Source organism: Podarcis liolepis (assembly GCF_965112155.1).
Source record: "Podarcis liolepis genome assembly, chromosome: 16".
Taxonomy (NCBI): Eukaryota; Metazoa; Chordata; class Lepidosauria; order Squamata; family Lacertidae; genus Podarcis; species Podarcis liolepis.
In genome coordinates this window covers 4,515,584-4,538,004 of record NC_139567.1, presented here as the reverse complement: position 1 = coordinate 4,538,004, position 22,421 = coordinate 4,515,584, and the positions used below count along the sequence as shown (strand labels likewise).

The 22,421-nt window shown below is 45.1% G+C and overlaps 1 long non-coding RNA gene across 1 annotated transcript; it reads right to left on the bottom strand.

Annotated features, from left to right (window-relative positions):
- Positions 1-345: 345 nt before the first annotated feature.
- LOC310695853 lies at positions 346-20,950 on the bottom strand. Its single transcript, XR_014520297.1, has 3 exons — positions 20,556-20,950; positions 11,280-11,349; positions 346-1,821 (listed from the first exon to the last, which is right to left on the bottom strand). It is a non-coding gene; the product is annotated as an uncharacterized lncRNA (long non-coding RNA).
- Between the last annotated feature and the right edge of the window lie 1,471 nt (positions 20,951-22,421).

Below are 22,421 nucleotides of genomic sequence, written 5' to 3'. Positions count from 1 at the left end.
TGCCTATAAATCTCCTTGAAAACTGTAGTTATATATGGGCTAGGGAACGTTTACTGGGGATCCAGATAACTCATAAAAGTCACATTGTAAATCCTGATGCTTCTCAGCAAGAGACCTGTGTGTTAAGTACACTATGTATGGTATGTATAGCGCCCAGGTTGTATTTTGCTAAGCCCTTGTTCTTCAAGGAGTAGCCCAAGGGCACCACCAGTCCCTCCAAGCTTCTTCCACTTCATTTCCCTTCACTCATATATATATATATAGAGAGAGAGAGAGAGAGAGAGAGAGAGAGTGCGCACTCCTGGAAGGATGCATTCTTGCAGCAGCATGAGAGTTAACAGTATGCAGGGCAGATACGAAAGGTGCGAAAGTAGGATGTTAAACATATAAATTGAAGGCATTTGCAGATGATGTAGTTCTTACATTAGAGGAACCAGGGAGCAGCATACACAAAGTGATTGAAGAAATGAATAATTTAATAAAGTAGCAGGATTTAAGATAAATAAATTGAAAACCAAGATGTTGGTTAAAAACCTGGATGTGTAGATGAAAAAGGATTTAGAATTACTGAGTGGATGGAAGGTGGATAAAAAGGTGAAGTATTTAGGATTGTGGCTGACAACTAAGAACCCCAATATATTTCAAGATAACTATGGAAAGAAGTTTAAAAATGACTTAGAAATATGTGAGAGAATGACATCAGGGTTGAAATTAACAGCCTGTTACGATCTGAAAGAAAATTACATGAAAATGATCTATAGATGTTACCTGACACCAAGCAAATTAGCAAAAATGTATAAGTCAGAGTCAAGTAAATGTTGAAAATGTAAAAAAGGAACTTTTTATCCTATGTGGTGGACCTGTAGAGTAGTTAAGGAATATTGGGAAATGATTCATAATGAGCTGAAAAATATATTTAAAACAGGTATTCCTAAGAAGCCAAAGGCTTTTCTTTTGGATGTAACAGGTCCAGATGTAACCATTAAAGAAATGAATCTATTCTTGTATGAGACCACCACTGCAAGAATGTTATATGTCCTAAGATGGTGTGAAAATGCTGTACCTGCAAAGGAAGAAGAGCACATGAAATTGATGGAGTATGCAGAATTAGCAAATCTAACAAATAAAATTAGAGGAGAAGAAGAGACCATATTTAAAGAGGATTGGAAACCATTTGTAGATTATTTGAAAAACTATTGTAAAAGTGTTAAGACACTAGTCAGTTTGGAGGCAAGCTCAGCACTTTAAAATTGTATGGAAGTAAATACAGAGACAAGCAAGATTGTGTTAAAATAGAACATGCAGCAGTAACCGTTAATTTAAGGAAACCATGGAAGGATGGGTGGAAAGTCAATTATCTGTATTTTTTCTTTTTCTTTCTTTTTTATATCTGTTATGTTTGTATTTTGAAAAAATTATAAATAAAAAAGATTTTTAAAAGTATGCAGGGCAAGTAATTGCATCGTGCTTTGTCTTTGAAGGTTTGAAGGGCCCTCCGGGGAGCCCCAGAGAGATTGCCTCACAGCACTGGTGGGCAGCAGCAATGCTCCGTTCAGTCTTCAGAGGCTGAGAGCTACCGTTTTAAATTCCCACAGTGCCCCAGATTTTGCTGCATCAGGGGCATTGCAGGAAAATTTATATAATGGCTGCCAGACCCAGCTGATAGGAGCACTGGAGGAAAATTAAAAAGCTGGGCTAGAATAGGTGTATCTTGTTGCAGTCATCTAAACTGTGTTCTTTAATCCTCTGTTTGAGAGATGACTCACCTCTAACATCCTGCTGGATTATCTTCACAGAAGTCCATAGCCTTTACCTTGACTGCTGAAAGAAAAAGGAGAAAATTGTTGAGATGAATGACCTGCCTCTTGTAAGTAGCAGGAACTCAGAGTAAGCACTCCATGATAGTACAGCACTTACAATTTTCAGAATATGTGTATGTATTTGAGCTGATACATAATTAAGAGGCAAGGGGGGGAACCCTCAAGCAATTTTATTTACTTCAATCTGCTGGTTTTACTGACATGTATAAAACATGGAATTATGTTTTATACATGTCAGTAAAAACATTATGGCCTTATTTGTCAGGCCTTTGGTCATATCCTAAAAAGATGCTGCTGGATCCAGCCCGTAGCCCATCTATTCCAACAAATGTCTCTTGAAAGTCCAAAAGCAGGATTTGAGTTCAACAGCACTCTCCCTTCTGTGGTTTCCAGCAGCTCGCATACAGAAGCATCGCTGCCTCCAGCAGTGGACTTGGAACATATCCCTCAGGGCTAACCACCATGTAGCTACTAGTCCAGCTCCCTCAGTAATGTCAGTCTTGTCTGGCCTTGGCTGCACGTGGTATCAGGCGGGGTATCTCCCAAACTGACCTGGAAAGGCCAGGAATGGAACCTGGGTCCTTCTGCATGAAAAGCAGATGCTCTACCCCTGATCCACACCCTTTCCTCATCAGGTATGTATCCCAACAGATATTCATCCCAGTTGCTAAATATGTAGTATGTACAGACCTTCGAATACCAGTAGCTGGTGGACAATTGAGGGAAAGTGTAGCTTGTGAGCTTCCCAGAGGCAACTGGCTGGAGACAGGATGCTACATCCAACAAGGCAAAGTCATTCCAGGGAGGGGGAAGAGTAAATGTTGGGCAGGAGGTTTGCACATCTATACTGCTGCTCAGGTGCGCCAACTCCAGGGGGCCAAGGGGACCTCAGACCCCTCAATATTTGTTTTAATGGGGGTGAGCTCCCTCAATCTTGAGGTGTCCGCATTGCACATTGCAGGTTCAGTGGCCAGCTCCTCCAGAGCCCCCTTGCCTCCTCTGGAACACGCATGTCGTCACACATGCATGATTTAAGATGCATGTGATGTCATACTAACATGACATGCGTGATGCACACCAGCTGCCACCCCCAATCTTGGGGGCAACTTGACGCCTCTGCTACTGCTTCATGCTCCCCCACACCACCCCCGGAAGCACTGTGCCATCTGCAGTGTGCTGAGTGAGACCATATGTCCCATCATCCCTGACCCCTACTGGGCAACAACAGAAATGGTCATTTTGCTCCATAAATTTATTTCTTTTTTCCCCAGCATATGATTGCATCTAACTATAAGACTACACTGCTCTCCTGGGCTCTCTCTTGAGGAGGAGTTGTTCTTGATTGTTCCTCCTGTAGTTTCAGTGAAGAACAGTGGGCGGCGGATGAGGCTGCATTGTCAAGATGATGAAGGTGGTGATTAGAATTAGATTTTTTTTTTGCCTGCCCTTTACTATAAGGTAACTTAGAACATTTTTGAATTGTGGTGCTGGAGAAGACTCTTGATTTTGAATTGTGGTGCTGGAGAAGACTCTTGAGAGTCCCATGGACTGCAAGAAGATCAAACGCATCCATTCTCAAGGAAATCAGCCCTGAGTGCTCACTGGAAGGACAGATCGTGAAGCTGAGGCTCCAGTACTTTGGCCACCTCATGAGAAGAGAAGACTCCCTGGAGAAGACACTGATGCTGGGAAAGATGGAGGGCACAAGGAGAAGGGGGCGACAGAGGACGAGATGGTTGGATGGTGTTGTCAAGGTTACCGGCATGAGTTTGAGCAAGTTGTGGGAGGTAGTGGAGGACAGGGGTGCCTGGCGTGCTCTGGTCCATGGGGTCACGAAGAGTCGGACACGACTAAACGACTAAACAACAACAAAAACTTAGAACAATTTAAAAATACAATGTTGAAACAATTTATAGAAACACTCATGCTTTTGTTGTTTAGAAGTAAGGTCTTAATTGTCTCTTTTTATGACTAGCCCCTGGGGAGTTTAAAATTGAACAGTGTGCCATAAATATTGCAAACACACCTACAACAGTAACAGTACATTCTGGATAATATTGTTCTATCTGCTGTAGTTTGGGGCACTTTATGATTAGTAATCCCACCTCAATATTCCCAGGGCTTTGGCTGTAGTTGCCAAACACTATTTTCCAAGTTGGCTGTCATGTCTTAAATAATGGAGGATCATATCCAATGTTCTTCTGGCCACTGAAATTAATGCATCATTACTTTTATCCCTAGGGTTCTGAATACCTTCCTTTACAGCTAACAACCGGCCAACCTAAATTTAGATGAAAGCTCTCCTTAGCAAATGGCAAGGTCAGAGCCAACAGAATGCATATACAGTACATTCAATGTGAATCATAACATAAGAAGAATAGCTAAACTTTCCCTGGAGTACAACCTCTTCCTAGTATTAAAACAGTCGGTTACTCTGATTAAAAAAATGTGAACAATTGTCATTTGCATGCCAAGGCCTCCATGCTTCAAAGTTCCCAGGAGAACAATAAACACCCAGACACAAAGTATTTTGGTTTATGGGTTCAAATAGGCCACAACCTTCTTGGTTACAGATGTGAGCTGTCTGGCCTAGGCATTGGGGTGAGACCAAGCTATAGCTTGACTCCTGTCCATCTGCAGAGAGTCTATCTAAGGGTAAACAACTGATAGGGGGCACCCTATGACTTACATCAAATAGAGGCATCCGAGGGGTCCCCACATAGGCTGTGAAAGGTCCTAGCCCATGTCCAGGCATCGGTCAGGATTCACACCCCAGATCCTTTTAACAGGATACTCTTACTGAGAAGGGGCAGGTGAAGTCTGCAACCTCCCCTCCATCCAAACAAAGGCTTACCCAATGCCTCACACAAAGTTGTGATGATTGCTACCAGGTAGGTGAAAACCAAATGGCCGGTGCCAATTTGCCAAATGGAAAAATTCCTACCTGGCCACAACAATATGGTGACCAACAATTGTCCATAGCAAGGTCATATCTGAGCAAAGCATGAAAAGAGGGTGGGTGGGTGGGTGGGTAGGGTGATCTGGCGTTAGGGCGAGTGAGAGGGTGCTGCCAGTCGTGCCGTAGTTAAATCTCCTGCAGCAACACCCCCTCTTAGTGCTGACTGGCTGGGGGCCGCCCCACAAGGCGCAGTTCCCCCAGCAACAATGACACCACTAGCGTGACGTGGAAGAGAGGTGGCAACTCTCTGCCCCTAAGAGATTTGTTCACTTTTAGAGATTCTGAAGAATGACAGATCTAACCACTCACATTTCTTAAAAAATAATAATAACAGCCACAAGGCATTCTATGGACAAAATAAGCCATAGACCTAAGAGCGTTTTCCCTTTGCATTATTCCTTTTGGGAGGAGGGAGGAGCCCAATCTCTTTGTTGTATTAGTATTTTGTACAGTACTATGATGGAGTGAGTTCCTGTTCCTGTTATTGTTAAAATGATTGTACTTGGAATGCTTATTATATTTGCTTGACATTAACCAGTACATTTTAATAACAGCTTATTTTATAATAATTTAAAATGTTAAAATGTTTATGTTATAAAAAGGAATTATTTGGATTGTCATATGAAGCTTTGAAACGATCTAGCATTGGGGTGTTATTGTAATGCTATATTGATTTGCATTTAGTGTGTTGTGTTGTGGCTTTGGGCAAATATTTACACAGAAAAGTGTCATACAAGTGGAAAGTAATTTACCAGAGGCAGTTACCAGAAATCAGGGACAGCTGGAGCATCTGGTATGGAGTTAGGATGGGCAAGAAATCAGAATAAGTTCACTATTAAAGATGAAGCTACCAAATTCACTTTCTCTGGAACTCTATGTGAGGTGATACCTTGTCATGCTTCACTATTTGCACCTCTCCACATTTTTCAATGCATTTCCCCAGCCAAGTAATGTGTACAAATATGCACAAATCAGAGCGGGCATGACAATGCATATGTTAGTTTTTGGTTTTTTTTAATAAAAAAGTACAATAGTATTTCCTGCTTTACAAAAATGTGTAACGTAAGCAAAATTGCATATAAAGATGCACAAGTTGCCCCAAAAATGCACAAGTTGCCCAAAACATATGAATGAAATTTAAGATTGGAAAAATGAGAATCTGAGAGAACCAAAATTGGAAGTGTCACCCATTCTGAGTATAGAAACAGAAAGTCAAAAGCTGCCTTGTAGCTCATCACCAATCTACTTGCCCATGTCGCTCCAAGGCATCCCCAGGGTCAGGAGAGTAGGGAAGGGGAAACAGGATGGCACGGGGTGGGGCTGAGAGTGGGGGAAGAGAGTCTGGAGGAAGCGGGTCTTTCCCTCTCCCAGGATAGAGCTGCCCTGGCTGGGGAAGCAGGACTCCCATCTCCCCCCTTCCCTCTTGGGGAAAAGAGCAATTCTGGGAGGGAATCAGCCAAACTCTAGTGGTGGAACCAGAGTCAGAAGGGGACCCAGGACCAGCGACATATCTAGAAACACACAGATCCTTCCTGATGCAGTGCGTGTCTGTGTGATCAACAGTCTTACATTGCGTAAGAGTCTCATGACTGAGCTCACCTTGTCCATCTTTATAGCCAGGGCCGGCCCATCCATGAGGCAGACGGAGATAGGCACCTCAGGTGGTGGAATCCAAGAGCCTCCTGCCCAGGCAGCAGCAGCACCAAAAAACTGAAGAGAAGTAGCTGCAGTGGCTTTCAGATTCTGGCAAAATCTTGCAAGAAAGTACCCTGGGAGATTGTGCAAGAGTCCCACAAGATGGTGCAGAGGCCTCCGCCTGATCTCTCAGGGCTCTTGCATGGTTTCATTGGAACATGGAAGCTGCAGTCATACAACCCCAGTAAGCAAGGCTTCGAAGGAGGCAACAAGGGGGCAGGCACAGGTTAGCACCTTGCTATTTTGCTTCAGGTGGCAAAACAGGATGGGCTGCTCCTGTTTATAGCAGGTGGAGGTGGAGGTGCCCACCCTTTGAGACAACTCCATTGCTTCCATGCAGTTCTGAACTACTTGTCCTGATGTTGGGCTACTTAAACTAGGACCACAGCTTCTAGTCTGGCTGGCCTCACCTTTTCTGTCAGCTTGCCTGAGTGTAGCAGCTGGGACTCATTACCTTCTGCTGAGCCTGTATTTCTTTTCAGCCTCAATAAATATTCATAGGAATACGATGGGGTGAACTCCCGTTGCTCTGTCTCAGCTTCTGCCAACCTAGCAGTTTGAAAGCATACCAGCGTGAGTAGATAAACAGGTACCATTGCAGTGGGAAGGTAAACAGTGTTTCCGTGCATTCTGGCACTCATCATGGTCCTCCGTGTTGGTTTATTCATGCTGACCACCTGACTCAGAAAGCTGTCTGTGGACAAACACTGGCTCCCTCGGCCTGAAAAGCGGGATGAGCGCCGCACCCCATAGACGCCTTTGACTGGACTTAGCCATATGTAGGTCCTTTACCTTTTACCTTACATGGAAGCCCCAAAGATCACACAGTAGAATACCAACCATACTGGTCACCCTGCCAACTTCAGTGCCAATGCCAGTCACTGGGAGAACTTTCATATAAAATGTATTTTTAAAAAAGTAGCCATTCTAGTGTCTTGCAGAAAAAACAACCCAGAGCCTGTGAGCCTTGCATAGGCATGGGGGAGAAAAGTGACTCTAACTAATTCACATTTTCTGAAACAATATGTGAACTGAAATGCAGTGATTGTTCAAAATTCATACTTCTCTAAATTTTGCAATGCAGTTCTCCAGCCAAGTAATATGTACAGAAATGTGTACACTAAGATAAAAATGAGTATAAAAAGGCATATATTGGTGAAAATAAACACACACAAATGCATTTAAAGGGGGGAAATACTTTGCAAAAATGTGTATGTTAGGAGAAAATCACACTAAAATGCTGATGAATTTTAGGACGAATTTTGGGGGGAGGAAATGCAACCTGATCTGGAAATGAAAAGAACTGGATTTAAGACTGAGAAACTGAGAAATTCAGATTTGCCCATCCCTGCTCCTTCAGGACTTACATATCTGGCTTGGGAATGAACTTTCATAGGCAGGAGAAGACAGGCGAAGTATCATATGAATAAATTCCAGCCCAGGAAGTGCAGAGATATACAGCTGTGGCATCTGGACTTTTCCTTATTTCTAAATCAAACCCACAGACCAGGCATGAGGCCAAACTACTGTTCTCAAAATAGGAGTTCTCATTCCTTAACACTGGGCATCAGACTTCACTTCCAAACTCGGAGAAGTGCTAATATTATCTTGAGATGTTCCTCTCCTTAATTCAAGGGGTTGTTTTGTATTTTGACCTATTTTTAGAGCCAGTGGACCAAGCCAAGTGGAATGAGCAAAACGGACCGGAAGACTGCAGACATCATCCCAAGAAAGAACAGCACAACTGAAAGGGGTGTGCATTTGTTTTCGTACCCAATGAAAAAATTGGACCAAATAATGGCCCAATATTTTGCCCAAAATTTTCATTTGTTGCAAAATGAATATGTGTAACAGGATGATGGTGATGACTGTGAAGAAACTAGCTCACTGTACAGAGGTAGGAGTTATATCAGTTGCTCCTCCTACTTTTGCATCTGTCCCCACTCACATATAGTCCAGAAGGTCAGAAAAGGTCCCCGATCCCTTCCCAGACTGGTACCTACCAAGTCAAACTGCAACTCAGAATTCATTTACTGCAGCCTTCCAACTTCTTGACAATCATTCTGGAGGGTTATCGTCAAAACTATAATAGGTTGCCAAACACAGCTACTGGGATGCATTGAGATTTGTGCATCAAAGGCCATGGGCAAATGAATGTGTTGTCACACACTTTCTGTTTGAAATCTGGATGGGCTGTTGCACAGAAATCCATGGAAACTCTCCATATGGTCAGAAGCCACCGGGTAACTGTCGCAGCAAAGGGTTCCAACAGCTGCTACAGCAGCATGTGGCGAGGCCACCACTAGACGGCTCCCAGCACTGCCAGTTGCTCACTCATTTCCTCATCCTCCAGCAGTGCTATGCTCTTCTTTTCTTTTTCTTTTCTTTTTTCAGAAAAGAACGAGGAAGAAGGATGTTACTGTGACCTCCCTCTTGCTGTGACTTCTTTCTAGGTTATAAATTATATTAAAGACATAATCACAACATGCAAAGCCTTATTTGATTTGCAATCAGCACTGTATAAAACACTCTTGCTAGATACTGAAATTTGTAGCTCTGTGAGGGGTTATTTGGGGAGAACCATGAGTGTTTGAAGTGGTATCATAGTGCTTTAAAAATATAGTGTAGATGAAGCCATAGTCACACTGAGCAGAGGTAGAACTTAACTTCCTAGTTACCTTGCACTGTACATGCATTCACTGTTGTGTTCAGATTAGAAATGTTGCTTTCAACATGAGTTTGGCTGTATCAGACAACAAGGTGAGAAGTAGTAGATTTACAGGACAGCTAATCTGTTCCTGTGTGCTTTGCCTCCAATTGTTTATCCTGCCTACAATAGCTCTGCAAGAGTTGATTTTTTTTAAAAAAAAGTTATGATACAGAACAGCTGATCCTTTTTCTTATTCATAGAAATTAAAATATAAGCTTTCCAAAGTTTATCTGGAGACAAGTAATAAAGAAGCAAAAATATAGACTTTTCCCAACTATGGAACCCTTCTTTCATTAGAAGTTTTAAAATGGCTTTAGAAAATAAGGTAATCTACTGCTACTATTCACATAAAGGGCTTTAAAATGTCTAAGGGCAATTCGTACACTAGAGATAAAATCAACTCTAAGACAGTTCCTCTCCACAGACTCATAATCTAATGGACACAAGACAAAGTGGGAAAGAACAGGCAGGAAGAAAAAAGCCAGTGCTGACTGATGACCTAAAGATTGGAAAAATGAGAAACTGAGAGAAGATGGCCAGGATGAATATGCCAATATTATTTTTATTTAGGAAAGCTTGTCCAAATATCCTATACAATTTTCCTATCCATTTCCCCACCTCATCTGTTTGAATTGTTTACTAAGAGAAATTGTTGCCTTAGGGCTGAGGCAGCCCATGTGGTGGATGTTGCTGACTCCCATCTTTTGAAGGTGTGATGGGGTGGGGGAGATTAAGACCAGAAAGGGTCCCCCAGTCCTGTGCTAACAGATACGCCTTATGATAAGGTCTAATGTCTGGTAAGTTAAATCCTTCCTGTATAGACAACTGCATTTGGTAGATAAATGAGATGAAGAATTACCCGACATAAATTTTTGAAATATATCACACTGATCTTTTGAGAACACAGCTGGAGAATACATAGACAAATACCATGTAGCGTAAATATTGTTTGTGGCAGAAATTTTATCTCAAGCATATTGCTGTTGTTGTTTAGTTGTCTTAGTCGTGTTCGACTCTCCATGACCCCATGTACCAGAGCATGCCATGGAAACTCTCACTTTCTTCTCAAAGCTTCCCCTGGAGTTTTCTTGGCAAAATACTGGAGTGGTTTGCCAGTTCCTTCTCCAGGTGGATCACATTTAAACTCCCGGCTATGACCTGTCCGTCTTGGGTGGCCCTGCAAGGCAAAGCACATAGCTATTCAAGTGCCTTTGCCACTACAGAGCAGTGACCCATGAAGGGGTAAGCATATTGACCTTACCCCAAATAGTAAGTTTAAGTGATGCCCATCTTTCCAATTCCCTGGAGATTTCCATGATCAACCTGTTTAAATTTATTTTGCTGTATTTCACTGCATAATAGTCACACCCCTTTTTCAGTCCCTAAAATCGGTCCCAAAGTATTCACTGCATAATAGTCACATGGCATTCTCATCACACATTCTCAGTGGCAGCCGAAGGCTCAAGGGGAGCGGGTGGGCAGACGAAGCTGCCATGAGTGAGGCACAAGAGACTTGGATCTCACAAGCAAAGCACGTGAGACTTGTATCTTCCCATGACAGCTAAACTGTACACTGCCACATTAACGCGTGAAGCATTTCTTTCTCATTCTTACAGAACCAGCGTTCTGAATCTGATTCTGATTCTTTCTTTGTGATTATGGGTAAATATAAAAAGTATTCTGCGGGCTTCAAGCTGGAAGTGATCAGTTTTGCTGAACAGCATGGAAACAGAGCTGCAGAAAGGCAGTTTTCAGTGAGTGAAATGTTGGTGTGAGACTGGCAGGAAGTGAAAGACAAGCTAAAAAACATAAACCTTTCTAGACATGTGTTTAGAGGTTCTAAAACTGGCAGGTTTCCACAAATCAATGAAACTGTTTGGGTATGTGAATGAAATGTGAAACAAGGGCTGCAGTGTATTGTATGAGATGTTGCAAATGAAGGCACAGGAGGCAGCATGCAAACACAACGTTCCCACAACTCAGTTTAAGGCAAGGAGAACCACAATATGACAAAAGTTGCCACCTGATTTCCCTGACAAGCTTGAAAGCTTTCATAGATTTGTCTTGCGCATGTGACAGGAAACGTCATACTCACTTTCTCAAATCTGTAATGCTGATCAGACTCCAGTGTTATTTGATACTGACCAGCCCCCTGGTTTCAATCTCTGTAGAAAAATATGGGAACATATCCTAAATGGGGAATACATCAATCTATTCACTCTCATTTTCCCATCCGCTGCCCGTAGCTCTAAGTCAGCACCTAACAAGCAGTGCAGAAAGGACAAGAAATACATCACAACTGAGTGCATTTTTTCTAAATATACGGAGGCATTTTCAGTTTATGCTGGTGTGGTCTCAGCAGTTTGTCCCAACAAGGGCTGGCATTTGTTTAACTACCAGCAGATTATCTTAAACGCTAAATCAATGGCTGGTGAAGCCTAGAATATGACAAAGCATTTAGAGAAAGGGCAGCAAAGGACTCCACTGCCAGGTGGGACGTTAAAGACCCCGTCTTTGAGCACCTTATTAACTCTAAGTTACAGGACAGGCTTGCTTCTTTTTTTAGCATTATAGCTTAACATAATAACTTATAGATGCTTTCTAAGGCAAACTGATGAACCTAAATCCATATATCAACCCATCTAAATTAAATTTCATATGACCCATCATGCATGCTTGCCTCCAACACAGTATGCCCTTAGCACGGGGCCAGGATTCATTAAGCCAAGGCAATTAGGCCATAAGAATAGAGTAGCTATTTACTTACCCTTCCTGACTCCTGCACGTGGTCAGAAAAAGCGGTGGTGGCCACGTGGCCTCCCCCACAACAAACACCCTGTGAGGTGAGTGGGGCTGAGAGACTTCAGAGAAGTGTGTCTAGCCCAGGGTCACCCAGCAGCTGCATGTGGAGGAGTGGAGACGCGAACCTGGTTCATCAGATTACGAGGCCACTGTTGTTAACCACTACACCACACTGGCTCACCAGAACGTGTTGTTACTTGCCCCTCTGCTGAGAGTTAGGGAGCAGTAGAACCCTTAAGCAGTGGTCCTCCAGTTAAAACCCCCAGCAGCCGCAGCCACAGCACTGGCCTTGGGGAGTAGGCAGAGGATAATTGGTGGATCAGAGGGTACCCCTAGTGCAGCACATGACCCCCAGGACTTTGTGAAGAACCCTCCCCCTCAGATGCGCCTCTGTGAGGCCTAATCCCGGAGGAGAGTTTCAAGTCTACTATTAAATCACCTGCATACAGAGCTAATGTATTGTTAATGTGAGCTGATTCGTCTTTGCCCACCCTCTTTGTGTTTTTCCCCTCATTCTTTTTTCTTTAATGAATTTGCAATTAAAAATAATAAACAATAATCCCAAGCCCAGGTGTTGCCATGCAGGATTTAACAGAGCAGCAGGAACACTGCTGCATCTGCAGCCCTGCGGAGCATGCACATTAGCAGGGGAAGCGTGGAGGAGGCAGAATGGGCCCAGTGCCGCCATGGGATGGCCATGGAGCTGGCTCAGGATGCAACAGAACCAGGGCCAGCTGCACCCCTTTCCTTCCCCACCCTCAGAACACCTCATCCCCCTTGAATTCACCCTCACATCTGGCAGGCAAAAGGGGGGGCACCACATCCTGGCAGAATGATTGGCATTACCCTGCACATGGAGGCCAGCAGGGCTGGGCAGAGGGACAACTCCAGAGGGACAGTCCACCCCTCCCCAGCCTAGTGCAAAGCTCTGCCATCCCCTTCCTTGAACGAAAGATGGGTACAGGTTCATAAAATCACAGAATTGTAGAGTTGGGACCACGAGGGTCATCTAGTCCAACTCCCTGCAATGCAGGAATTCCAGCTAAAGCATCCATGACAGGCGGCCATCCAACCTCTGCTGAAAAACCTAGGAAGGAGAGTCCACAACCTCCCGAGGGAGACGTTCCACTGTTGAACAGCTATTCCTGTCAGAAAGGTTTTCCGAATGTTTAGTGGGAATCTCCTTCCTTGTAATTTGAAGCCATTGGTTCAAGTCATTGGTCCAGAGTAAATGAAACAGGTTTGCTCCATTTTGCATGTGACAGCCCTTGAGATATTTGAAGATGGCTATCATATCTCCTCTAGGTCTCCTCTTTTCCAGGCTAAACATAAGCATCTCCTTCAACCGTTCCTCATAAGGCTTGGTACCCAGACCCTTGATCACCTTGGCTGCTCTCCAGCTTGTAAAGATCCTTCTTCCAGCCATATGGCTTAAACCAGATCAGAAACTATTGTAGGACCCTGGATTCATACCACTAATATCTATGGCTTGATCATAGCTGAATTCAGGACATTTCATTCTTAATTCTTAATGCATCTTTAAAAAAAACCAAAAACAAATGATGTGACTGACTGAAGTTAAGGTATCCTTGGGTGCACTTCAGGCCCGTGTGTGTGTGTGTGTGTGTGTGTGTGTGTGTGTGGTTTCTAAATTTACACAAGGCAAAGCAGTGGGCTTTTTACAGGAAGGAACTTTAAATAAGCTGACCCCAAACTTTCTGGAGTCAACCCAAGTCCTTCATGTAAAAAATGCAGAGTATATCTATGGCAGTGTTTCCCAACCTTTTTTGGGCAACGGCACACCTGTTTAATGAAAAAAATCTCGCGGCACACCACCATTACAGCCCCGTGATGTCAGCGCGCAGCGTCACGCCGGGAGGGACGCACGAAAGTGAAAGTTTTTTCCCTCCCCCTTGCCGGGGAACCTCCAAGCTTTGGGGGTGGGAGGAGGCAGCAGAGCGAGGGACTGAGGGACGGCGGCAACTGAGGCGGCGGCGGCTGTTGTGGTGGTGGCGGCGATAGCGGGCGGAGGAGGGGGCGGCGGCGGGGCTTGAGGAGCCGTCGCCGGGAGTTGCTGCTGCTGCTGTTGTTGCTGCTGCTGCCCGGACATGCCGGCCTCCTCCTCCTCCTCCTCCGCTGTCTCGCGCTCCTCCCTTTTGCACGCGCTGCCCCGCCGCTCGGCACCACCACCGCGGAGCCGCCCCCGGCTCAACGCGGATCCTCGCCGCCGCCGCCTCTCACCGCCCGACTCGCCCGCCTCCCTCCCACGGCACACCAGCCAATGTCTCACGGCACACTAGTGTGCCGCGGAACACCGGTTGGGAAACACTGATCTATGGAGTCGTTGTCAAGATGAATTGAAGAGCTATGCCCTCTGGTGGTTGGCTGCCACTACTGCAAGTTAACAACATTTGCCATGAAGCAGGTGAGATGAACAAGAGTAAGTATTCGTGTTTCTTTCACAGTGGTACCTCGGGTTAAGTACTTAATTCGTTCCGGAGGTCCGTACTTAACCTAAAAATGTTCTTAACCTGAAGCACCACTTTAGCTAATGGTGGCCTCCTACTGCCGCCGTGCCGCTGGAGCACAATTTCTGTTCTCATCCTGAAGCAAAGTTCTTAACCTGAAGCACTATTTCTGGGTTAGCAGAGTCTGTAACCTGAAGCGTATGTAACCCGAGGTACCACTGTAATTGCTTGAATGCATCACATTTGAAAGTGGAAGTCATACATTAATCCAATGCAATGCAGACATATGGAGGCTTCAGACAATATTGCTGCCCTGTCAGGCTACAAGTGAAATGGTGCCTGTTGTGGCATCAGCCCAGCCTAGGTGTCAGCCTAGAATGGTCCAGCTTGGAAAGAAATCAATTTTCTCAGGACATTGAACTAGAAGAACGAGGCACTATTGGATGCATGAAAACATTAGAGTACTAACTGGAACTGACCATTGGGGTAATGCCTTGCTGGTGTTGAAAGAACTTTGTTGGACCCCAACCCATTCCCCAACTCGGTTCAGTGTGGTGCTTACCTATTAAGAATCATGCGTCTTGGGGGTCCAGGTACCTGGAGGCACATCTTCTCATGTATCTATCTGCCCCTGCATTGCCACCATCTACCAATGTGCTCCCCTGAGCCACCCCACTGCCACCCAAGGTGGCCTGGAAACGATGCCTTATGAGGAACGGCTAAGGGAGCTGGGCATGTTTAGCCTGGGGAAGAGGAGGTTAAGGGGTGATATGATAGCCATGTTCAAATATATAAAAGGATGTCATATAGAGGAGGGAGAAAGGTTGTTTTCTGCTGCTCCAGAGAAGCGGACATGGAGCAATGGATCCAAACTACAAGAAAGAAGATTCCACCTAAACATTAGGAAGAACTTCCTGACAGTAAGAGCTGTTCGACAGTGGAATTTGCTGCCAAGGAGTGTGGTGGAGTCTCCTTCTTTGGAGGTCTTTAAGCAGAGGCTTGACAACCATATGTCAGGAGTGCTCTAATGGTGTTTCCTGCTTGGCAGGGGGTTGGACTCGATGGCCCTTGTGGTCTCTTCCAACTCTATGATTCTATGATTCTAAGGTAAGGTCAATGGCAACCAGTGGTAACCAGTGTGGTGTTGTGGTTAGTGTCAGACTGATATTGCCTGGAGTTTTTTGTACAGTATTTAAAATACATTTTATTTTATTCCATGTTTATTACTGGGTGGTTTATTTCATATTTATGACTGGGCTGTTGTTTAAACTTCACAATAAAGTTTTGAAAATTTTAAAACAACAACATCTCCACTTATGCCACAAAGTTCACTGAGTAACCTTGGGCCTGTCACTGTTTCTCAGATTACTTTGCAGAGCTATTATGCAACGTTTATGGAATATCTAAGCAATCTGGATGTGCCTAAATATCGAAGGGCAGGAGTAGGCAACCTAAGGCCCCCGAGCCACCCCCGAACCGAGCCACCCGCTTGACGAGCCCCCGCGAGCTGTGCTAAACCAGCAATGCGTGGCACAGGAACTCACTTCCATGGCACTGGAAATCGTGTCTGCGCAGATGCCAGAAATCGCAGGAGCATGCGTTCCTGTGTGAGCACAATCCGACCCACGGAGAGATCTCCGCTGGAGTGAACCGGCCCAGGCGAGGTAAACCATGCCGACCCCTGTCGTAGGGCATTCACCTTGGCTCAATGCTGCTCTCCCCTCTGCTATTCCATTTTGTCTCACATTCTACAAATGCTAGAAACGTCTGCTTTTAAAAAATGAAATCTGTGATCCTGAGAATTATGGTTCGTTTAGGGGAGCAACTATCCCCCTTGACTTCCCATGGACCTCTGCCAGATTAAACCCTGTGGAGGCCCCTAGGCAGCTTGCAAATTATCTCCTAATAGGCTTTTGTAATTTTGTTTCAAGATCAAATCAATATTATTTTGATCCATTGTCGCGAGTCCCCTAAAAGGCCCATAGGTTGATGCCAACTCTGCCTATTTGGTAATCCAGTAGGGCATCTGCATGGTACCCTATTGATGAAACATTCAGTGGTTCAGGGAGAGGTGTAGGATAACACATCTATTCCATCTCCTTTCCCCCATTCACATGACAGCCACTACAGTACCAAACTACCTCTTCAAAGAAGCCCACATCCTTAGAATTCTAATCAGCTACTTCCTATTGATGTGTCATTTGAAATTCTGAGAGTGCCGTTGCCAGGCTTAAAGGTATAGCGACCATTATATGGAACGAATGCTGAATATTCATCATGTCTGTGAATAACAGGCCCCTGCTGAGAGATCTAGAAGGAGGTGATGCTCTTGGGAATGCATAGAGTATAAACAGCTCTGAACTTTAAACAGCATTGTGGAGTCTTGGATCACCTCAAAGTTATATTATTGCACGGGGAGGTTAGGAAAATGATATTTTTTAATTTTTTTAAAATATTTTTATTGCTTTTTCAGATACAAATGTAGAGTATACAGAAATAAACAGTAAAAGAAAAAGAAGAAAAGAGAAGAAGAAAAAAAAAGAAAAAACCATCTTTCCAGAATGTTTTCTCATAACCAACTGGACTTCCCCACATCTCCCTCACCCTGCATTCTTTACAATAAAGATATCAGCAAATTATTTCCTTGTTTCATACATTCCTTTGTACTTTCGAATAGTTCTATTTTATGTTTAAGATACTTATTATCAAATTACTTTACTTTAAAATAAATATGATATTATTTTAAACATTAGTCCTTTCATAATTATAACTTAGTTTCCCATATACCGAATCTTATTGCAGAAGCAAAATTTTCCAAGTCATACAAAACTCTTAACATTCATATAACTTATAATATTTTTGTAAATAGTCTTTGAATTTTTTCCAATCCTCTTCCATTGTTTCTTCTCCCAAATCTCGAATTCTGCCAGTCATTTCCGCCAATTCCATGTAGTCCATCAACTGCGTCTGCCACTCTTCCAGTGTGGGCAAATCTTGTGTCTTCCAGTATTTTGCAATGAGTATTCTTGCTGCCGTTGTTGCATACATAAAGAAAGTTCTGTCCTTCTTTAACACCTTCTGGCCAACAATGCCCAGGAGAAAGGCCTCTGGTTTCTTGGGAAAGGTGTACTTAAACACCTTTTTTAACTCATTGTAAATCATTTCCCAGAAGACCTTCACTTTTGGGCAAGTCCACAAGAGGTGAAAGAATGTCCCTTTAGCCTCCTTGCATTTCCAACATTTATTGTCAGACAAATGATATATCTTAGCAAGCTTGACTGGGGTCATGTACCACCTGTATATCATTTTCATAATATTCTCTTTCAAGGCATTACATGCCGTAAATTTCATACCAGTGGTCCATAACCTTTCCCAGTCTTCAAACATAATGTTGTACCCAATGTCCTGAGTCCATTTTATCATGGCTGATTTGACTGTCTCATCCTGAGTACAGTGGTGCCTCGCAAGACGAAATTAATTCGTTCCGCAAGTCTCTTCGTCTTGCGGTTTTTTCGTCTTGCGATGCACGGTTTCCCATAGGAATGCATTGAAAATCAATTAATGCGTTCCTAGGGAAACCGCCTTCAGACCAGGTCCGGGGACAGTCTGTCCCCGGACCTCTTCTGAAGGCTGGGGGGGGGGGACAAGGGCTTTTCTTCCCACCCCCAGCATTTTAAAAAACCCTGGGACAGCGGAGGAATTCTCCGCTGTCCGGGGCGATCTTAAAATGCTGGCGGGCGGCATTTTAAAATCGCCCCGGACAGCGGAGGACTTCTCCGCTGTCCGGGGCGATTTAAAAGCCCCTGGGAAGGCAGGCAGGGGGGACAAAGACTTTCGCCCCCTGCCCGCCTTCAGAAGGTGTCCCCGCCCCCCCGCCCCACTTCGGAACAGCTTTCCGAAGTGGGGCGGCTGGGGCAGGTGTCCCCGCCCCCCCTCCCCGCTTCGGAACAACGTTCTGAAGTGGGGCGGCTGGGGCAGGTGTCCCCGCCCCCCCTCCCCGCTTTGGAACAGCTTTCCGAAGTGGGGCGGCTGGGGCAGGTGTCCCCGCCCCCCCCCCGCCCCGCTTCGGAACAGGTTTCCGAAGTGGGGCGGCTGGGGCAGGTGTCCCCGCCCCCCCTCCCCACTTCGGAACAGCTTTCCGAAGTGGGGCGGCTGGGGCAGGTGTCCCCGCCCCCCCTCCCCACTTCGGAACAGCTTTCCGAAGTGGGGCGGCTGGGGCAGGTGTCCCCGCCCCCCCTCCCCACTTCGGAACAGCTTTCCGAAGTGGGGCGGCTGGGGCAGGTGTCCCCGCCCCCCCTCCCCACTTCGGAACAGCTTTCCGAAGTGGGGCGGCTGGGGCAGGTGTCCCCGCCCCCCCTCCCCACTTCGGAACAGCTTTCCGAAGTGGGGCGGCTGGGGCAGGTGTCCCCGCCCCCCCTCCCCACTTCGGAACAGCTTTCCGAAGTGGGGCGGCTGGGGCAGGTGTCCCCGCCCCCCCTCCCCACTTCGGAACAGCTTTCCGAAGTGGGGCGGCTGGGGCAGGTGTCCCCGCCCCCCCTCCCCACTTCGGAACAGCTTTCCGAAGTGGGGCGGCTGGGACAGGGGGAGATTTTAAAATGCTGGGGGGTCGGCAGCTAACGCTTCGCTCCTGCCCGCCAGCATTTTAAGATCGCCCGGGGCAGGCGGGGGGAAGGCAGGCGGGGGGGAGCAAAGACTTTTGCCCCCTGCCGGCCTTCAGAAGAGGTCCTCTTCTGAAGGCCGGCTGTGGGCGAAAGTCCTTGCTCCCGACCGCCAGCATTTCCCTATGGGCTTTCGTCTTGCGATGCAAGCCCATAGGGAAATTCGTCTTGCGAAGCGCCTCCAAAACAGAAAACCCTTTCGTCTTGCGGGTTTTCCGTCTTGCGAGGCATTCGTCTTGCGGGGTACCACTGTATTCCATTTAAGCAGCAGGTTATACATTCTCGAAAGTACCTTAGTCTTTGGTTCTAACAACTCTGTCTCTAGTTTCGATTTTTCCACCTGGAAACCTGTTTTTTTGTCCAACTTAAAAACCTCTTGTATTTGAGCATAATGAAACCAATCTTGCACCCTAGTCTTTAATTTTTCATAACTCTGCAGTCTCCAATTTTCTCCAATTTTTTCTATAATTTCCTCATATTTCAGCCAGCCAACCTCCATATTGGGTTTTTTCCAGGCCTTGGATCACCTCAAAGTTATATTATTGCATGGGGAGGTTAGGAAAATGATATGAAGCAGGAATGCCTTCTAGATAAGGACAGGGGAGAAATTTGATTTGGTTCTCATTTAAAGGTGAACCTACCTAATTCACACTTCAAAAAAAATATGCAAACCAAAACACAAATATGATTTAAAATTCACATTTCTCTAAATCTTGCAGTGCAGTCATCTGTACCAAAAAAAATGTATATACTAGTGTAACATGTGCATGTAAAAGCTTGTACAGTGGTACCTCAGGTTAAGTACTTAATTCGTTCCGGAGGACCGTACTTAATCTGAAATTGTTCTTAACCTGAAGCACCACTTTGGCTAATGGGGCCTCCTTGAGCTTGTTTGGAGGTTCTAGCAGGGGAGCGCAGCTATCGTATACCCTTGACCGAAGAGCGGTACTCTCCTTCTATCTGGGATGGTCGTCCTCTTCCACCGAGCGCGCAGCTTCGGGAGGGACGCACATGGAGCCGTGAGGGAGGAAGGGGACACCCGCCTAGCCAGCCAGATCAGCCAAATCAACCCTGGCGATCAATGGGGTGACAGATGTCGCAGCCAGATCGCCCTCACATCCGGCTAATGGGGCCTCCTGCTGCCGCCGCGCTGCCGTAGCACGATTTCTGTTCTCATCCTGAAACAAAGTTCTTAACTTGAAGCACTATTTGTGGGTTAGCAGAGTCTGTAACCTTGTAACCTGAAGCATATGTAACCTGAAGCGTATCCTGAGGTACCACTGTATTAGATAAATTAACATGCAAAAAACATCGCATTTTGGGAAACTGCTTGCCAAAATTAGCATATTAGTCAAAACTGCATACAAAAATATTTATCATGAGGGCCATATTATCTAGATTAGAGAAAAGTTGGGCAGCCATTTTCTGTTTATAGGGAATTACCTTTGCGCAGTAGGCTACATTCCAGCCATGACAAGCCAGTGGTTCCTGTACCTCTGTCTCTCTGTCCCAGATTCCCAATCAAGCAATGAAGGAATCAAGAGGCATTATGACATTTCAGTGACATATTTCAACCAAGGCAAAGGCATTTGAAGAGGGCATGGAATACTGTCAGGGTGGGGTGTGGGCTAGAAAGGGGCAAGGTCTACAGAAAACCCCAAGGCCTAGACAGAGAGTCCTGGAGGGGCACATTAAGACCCCAGGCTTGAAGTTCCCAACCAGTGATCTAAAGTCAAAAATGGTATGGGGTTCAATTTATTTGACTAACTGACTACCTTACTGCAATGTGCTCTATGGGGCTGCCCTTGAAGATAATTTGGAAACTTGTGGCTGATTTGGACGCTCATTGGAACTCAGTTCTGGCTCCTCTCAGGTGGATGCCATTGCCATTATAAGAGAAGAAGGGAGACATTCGTGGTGAATTCTGGCATCTCTTTTCTAGAAAAATAGCACTGGTTGGATAGTGTGCATTTGGATGGAATCTGAAGTTTTCTGACCAAATGGCCTCTTCTTTGACCAAGACATGAACGAGTGAGCCAGCTCTTAAGGGACAAGTGGCCTTCCAAAGCCATCAGGAGCACAATGAAATCTGCGGAAATCTGCGGAAGTGAATGTCTTGCCCAATTAAATGTTCGTGGGCCACCGCAGAAAGCAGGATGGGCAAGAATCCAGCAGCCACAGAACTCGAAAACACTGAGTGTCTAATTGCTCCAGAGAGAAATTAAAGAAGAGCCAAACAATGATGGCTGAAAACAAAAGGCCTATAACGAGAGATAATTGACTGTGTGGTAAGCTGCTGAACAGATAATTCAATATTTAAACAAGTGCTCTGATTGCCGCTAAAGAAGAGTGTTGCACCAGCAGTGCCAGTTAGTTGGCAGCCATATTTCCATGTATCCGACACCTGACCTCTCAGCAGCTTACATAAAATATACCTTAAGTCTGCCATTAAAAATTCAAACTATAAATAATATACAGCAGGAATGTTGTTTTTAAATAAAGTACACCCACATACTAAAATATACATCAAATTTACATGTCTGGATAGGCTTGCTTATATTCATTGTGTTATTTCACACCAGTTGTGAGGCAGGTGGGGGTGGTTTGGGGGAAATGGTGTCTTGGCCCAAACTGAGATTCATGCTAGTAACTCAGCCAGTTTCTCAATTAAAAGCCATACAGTCAAAATGAGGAAGTTTATTTATTTATTTTGTTTGTATGTTTCAACAGTTTGTATACTGCTTAATCAAGGCCATCTCCCAGTGGGCTGCAGCAGGGCTACTCAAAGTGGTGGTCCACAAGCCATTGACCACTGGTCCCCAATGGCTCTACCAGTTCCTGGCACATTAGAGCATGTGACAGCATACCACATCAGATAGCTTACGAAGCACTGGTGTACAGGAAACCCAATACAATAAGGGTAAAAATGAATTTAAAATGTAAAATCAGAACTCAATATTTAAAACCTTCTGATTATTATTATTTTTTAAAAAAACAGTCCTCAATAAGTGCTGGAAGTTCAACCGAGAGAGGGCCTATTTGATCCCAAGTGAAAGGGAGTTACACAAAATTCGGCCTGCAATACTGAATGAATAGCTAGCTCCTGGTGGGTGAGAGCCCTCCACCCGAGCCCTGGGGGACCACTAAGAGGGGCTCCCTGGAAGACCCTCGTGATCAAGGAGGGATATTGTAGCCTTTCTAGGCCCCATAAAATGGATAGGAAAACGTTGCACCCGAGCAGGGGCGAAAGGAGCCAAACGACACCAAGGGGTTAAATCCAGAGAAAGAGCTTTTATTCTGCCATCCCAG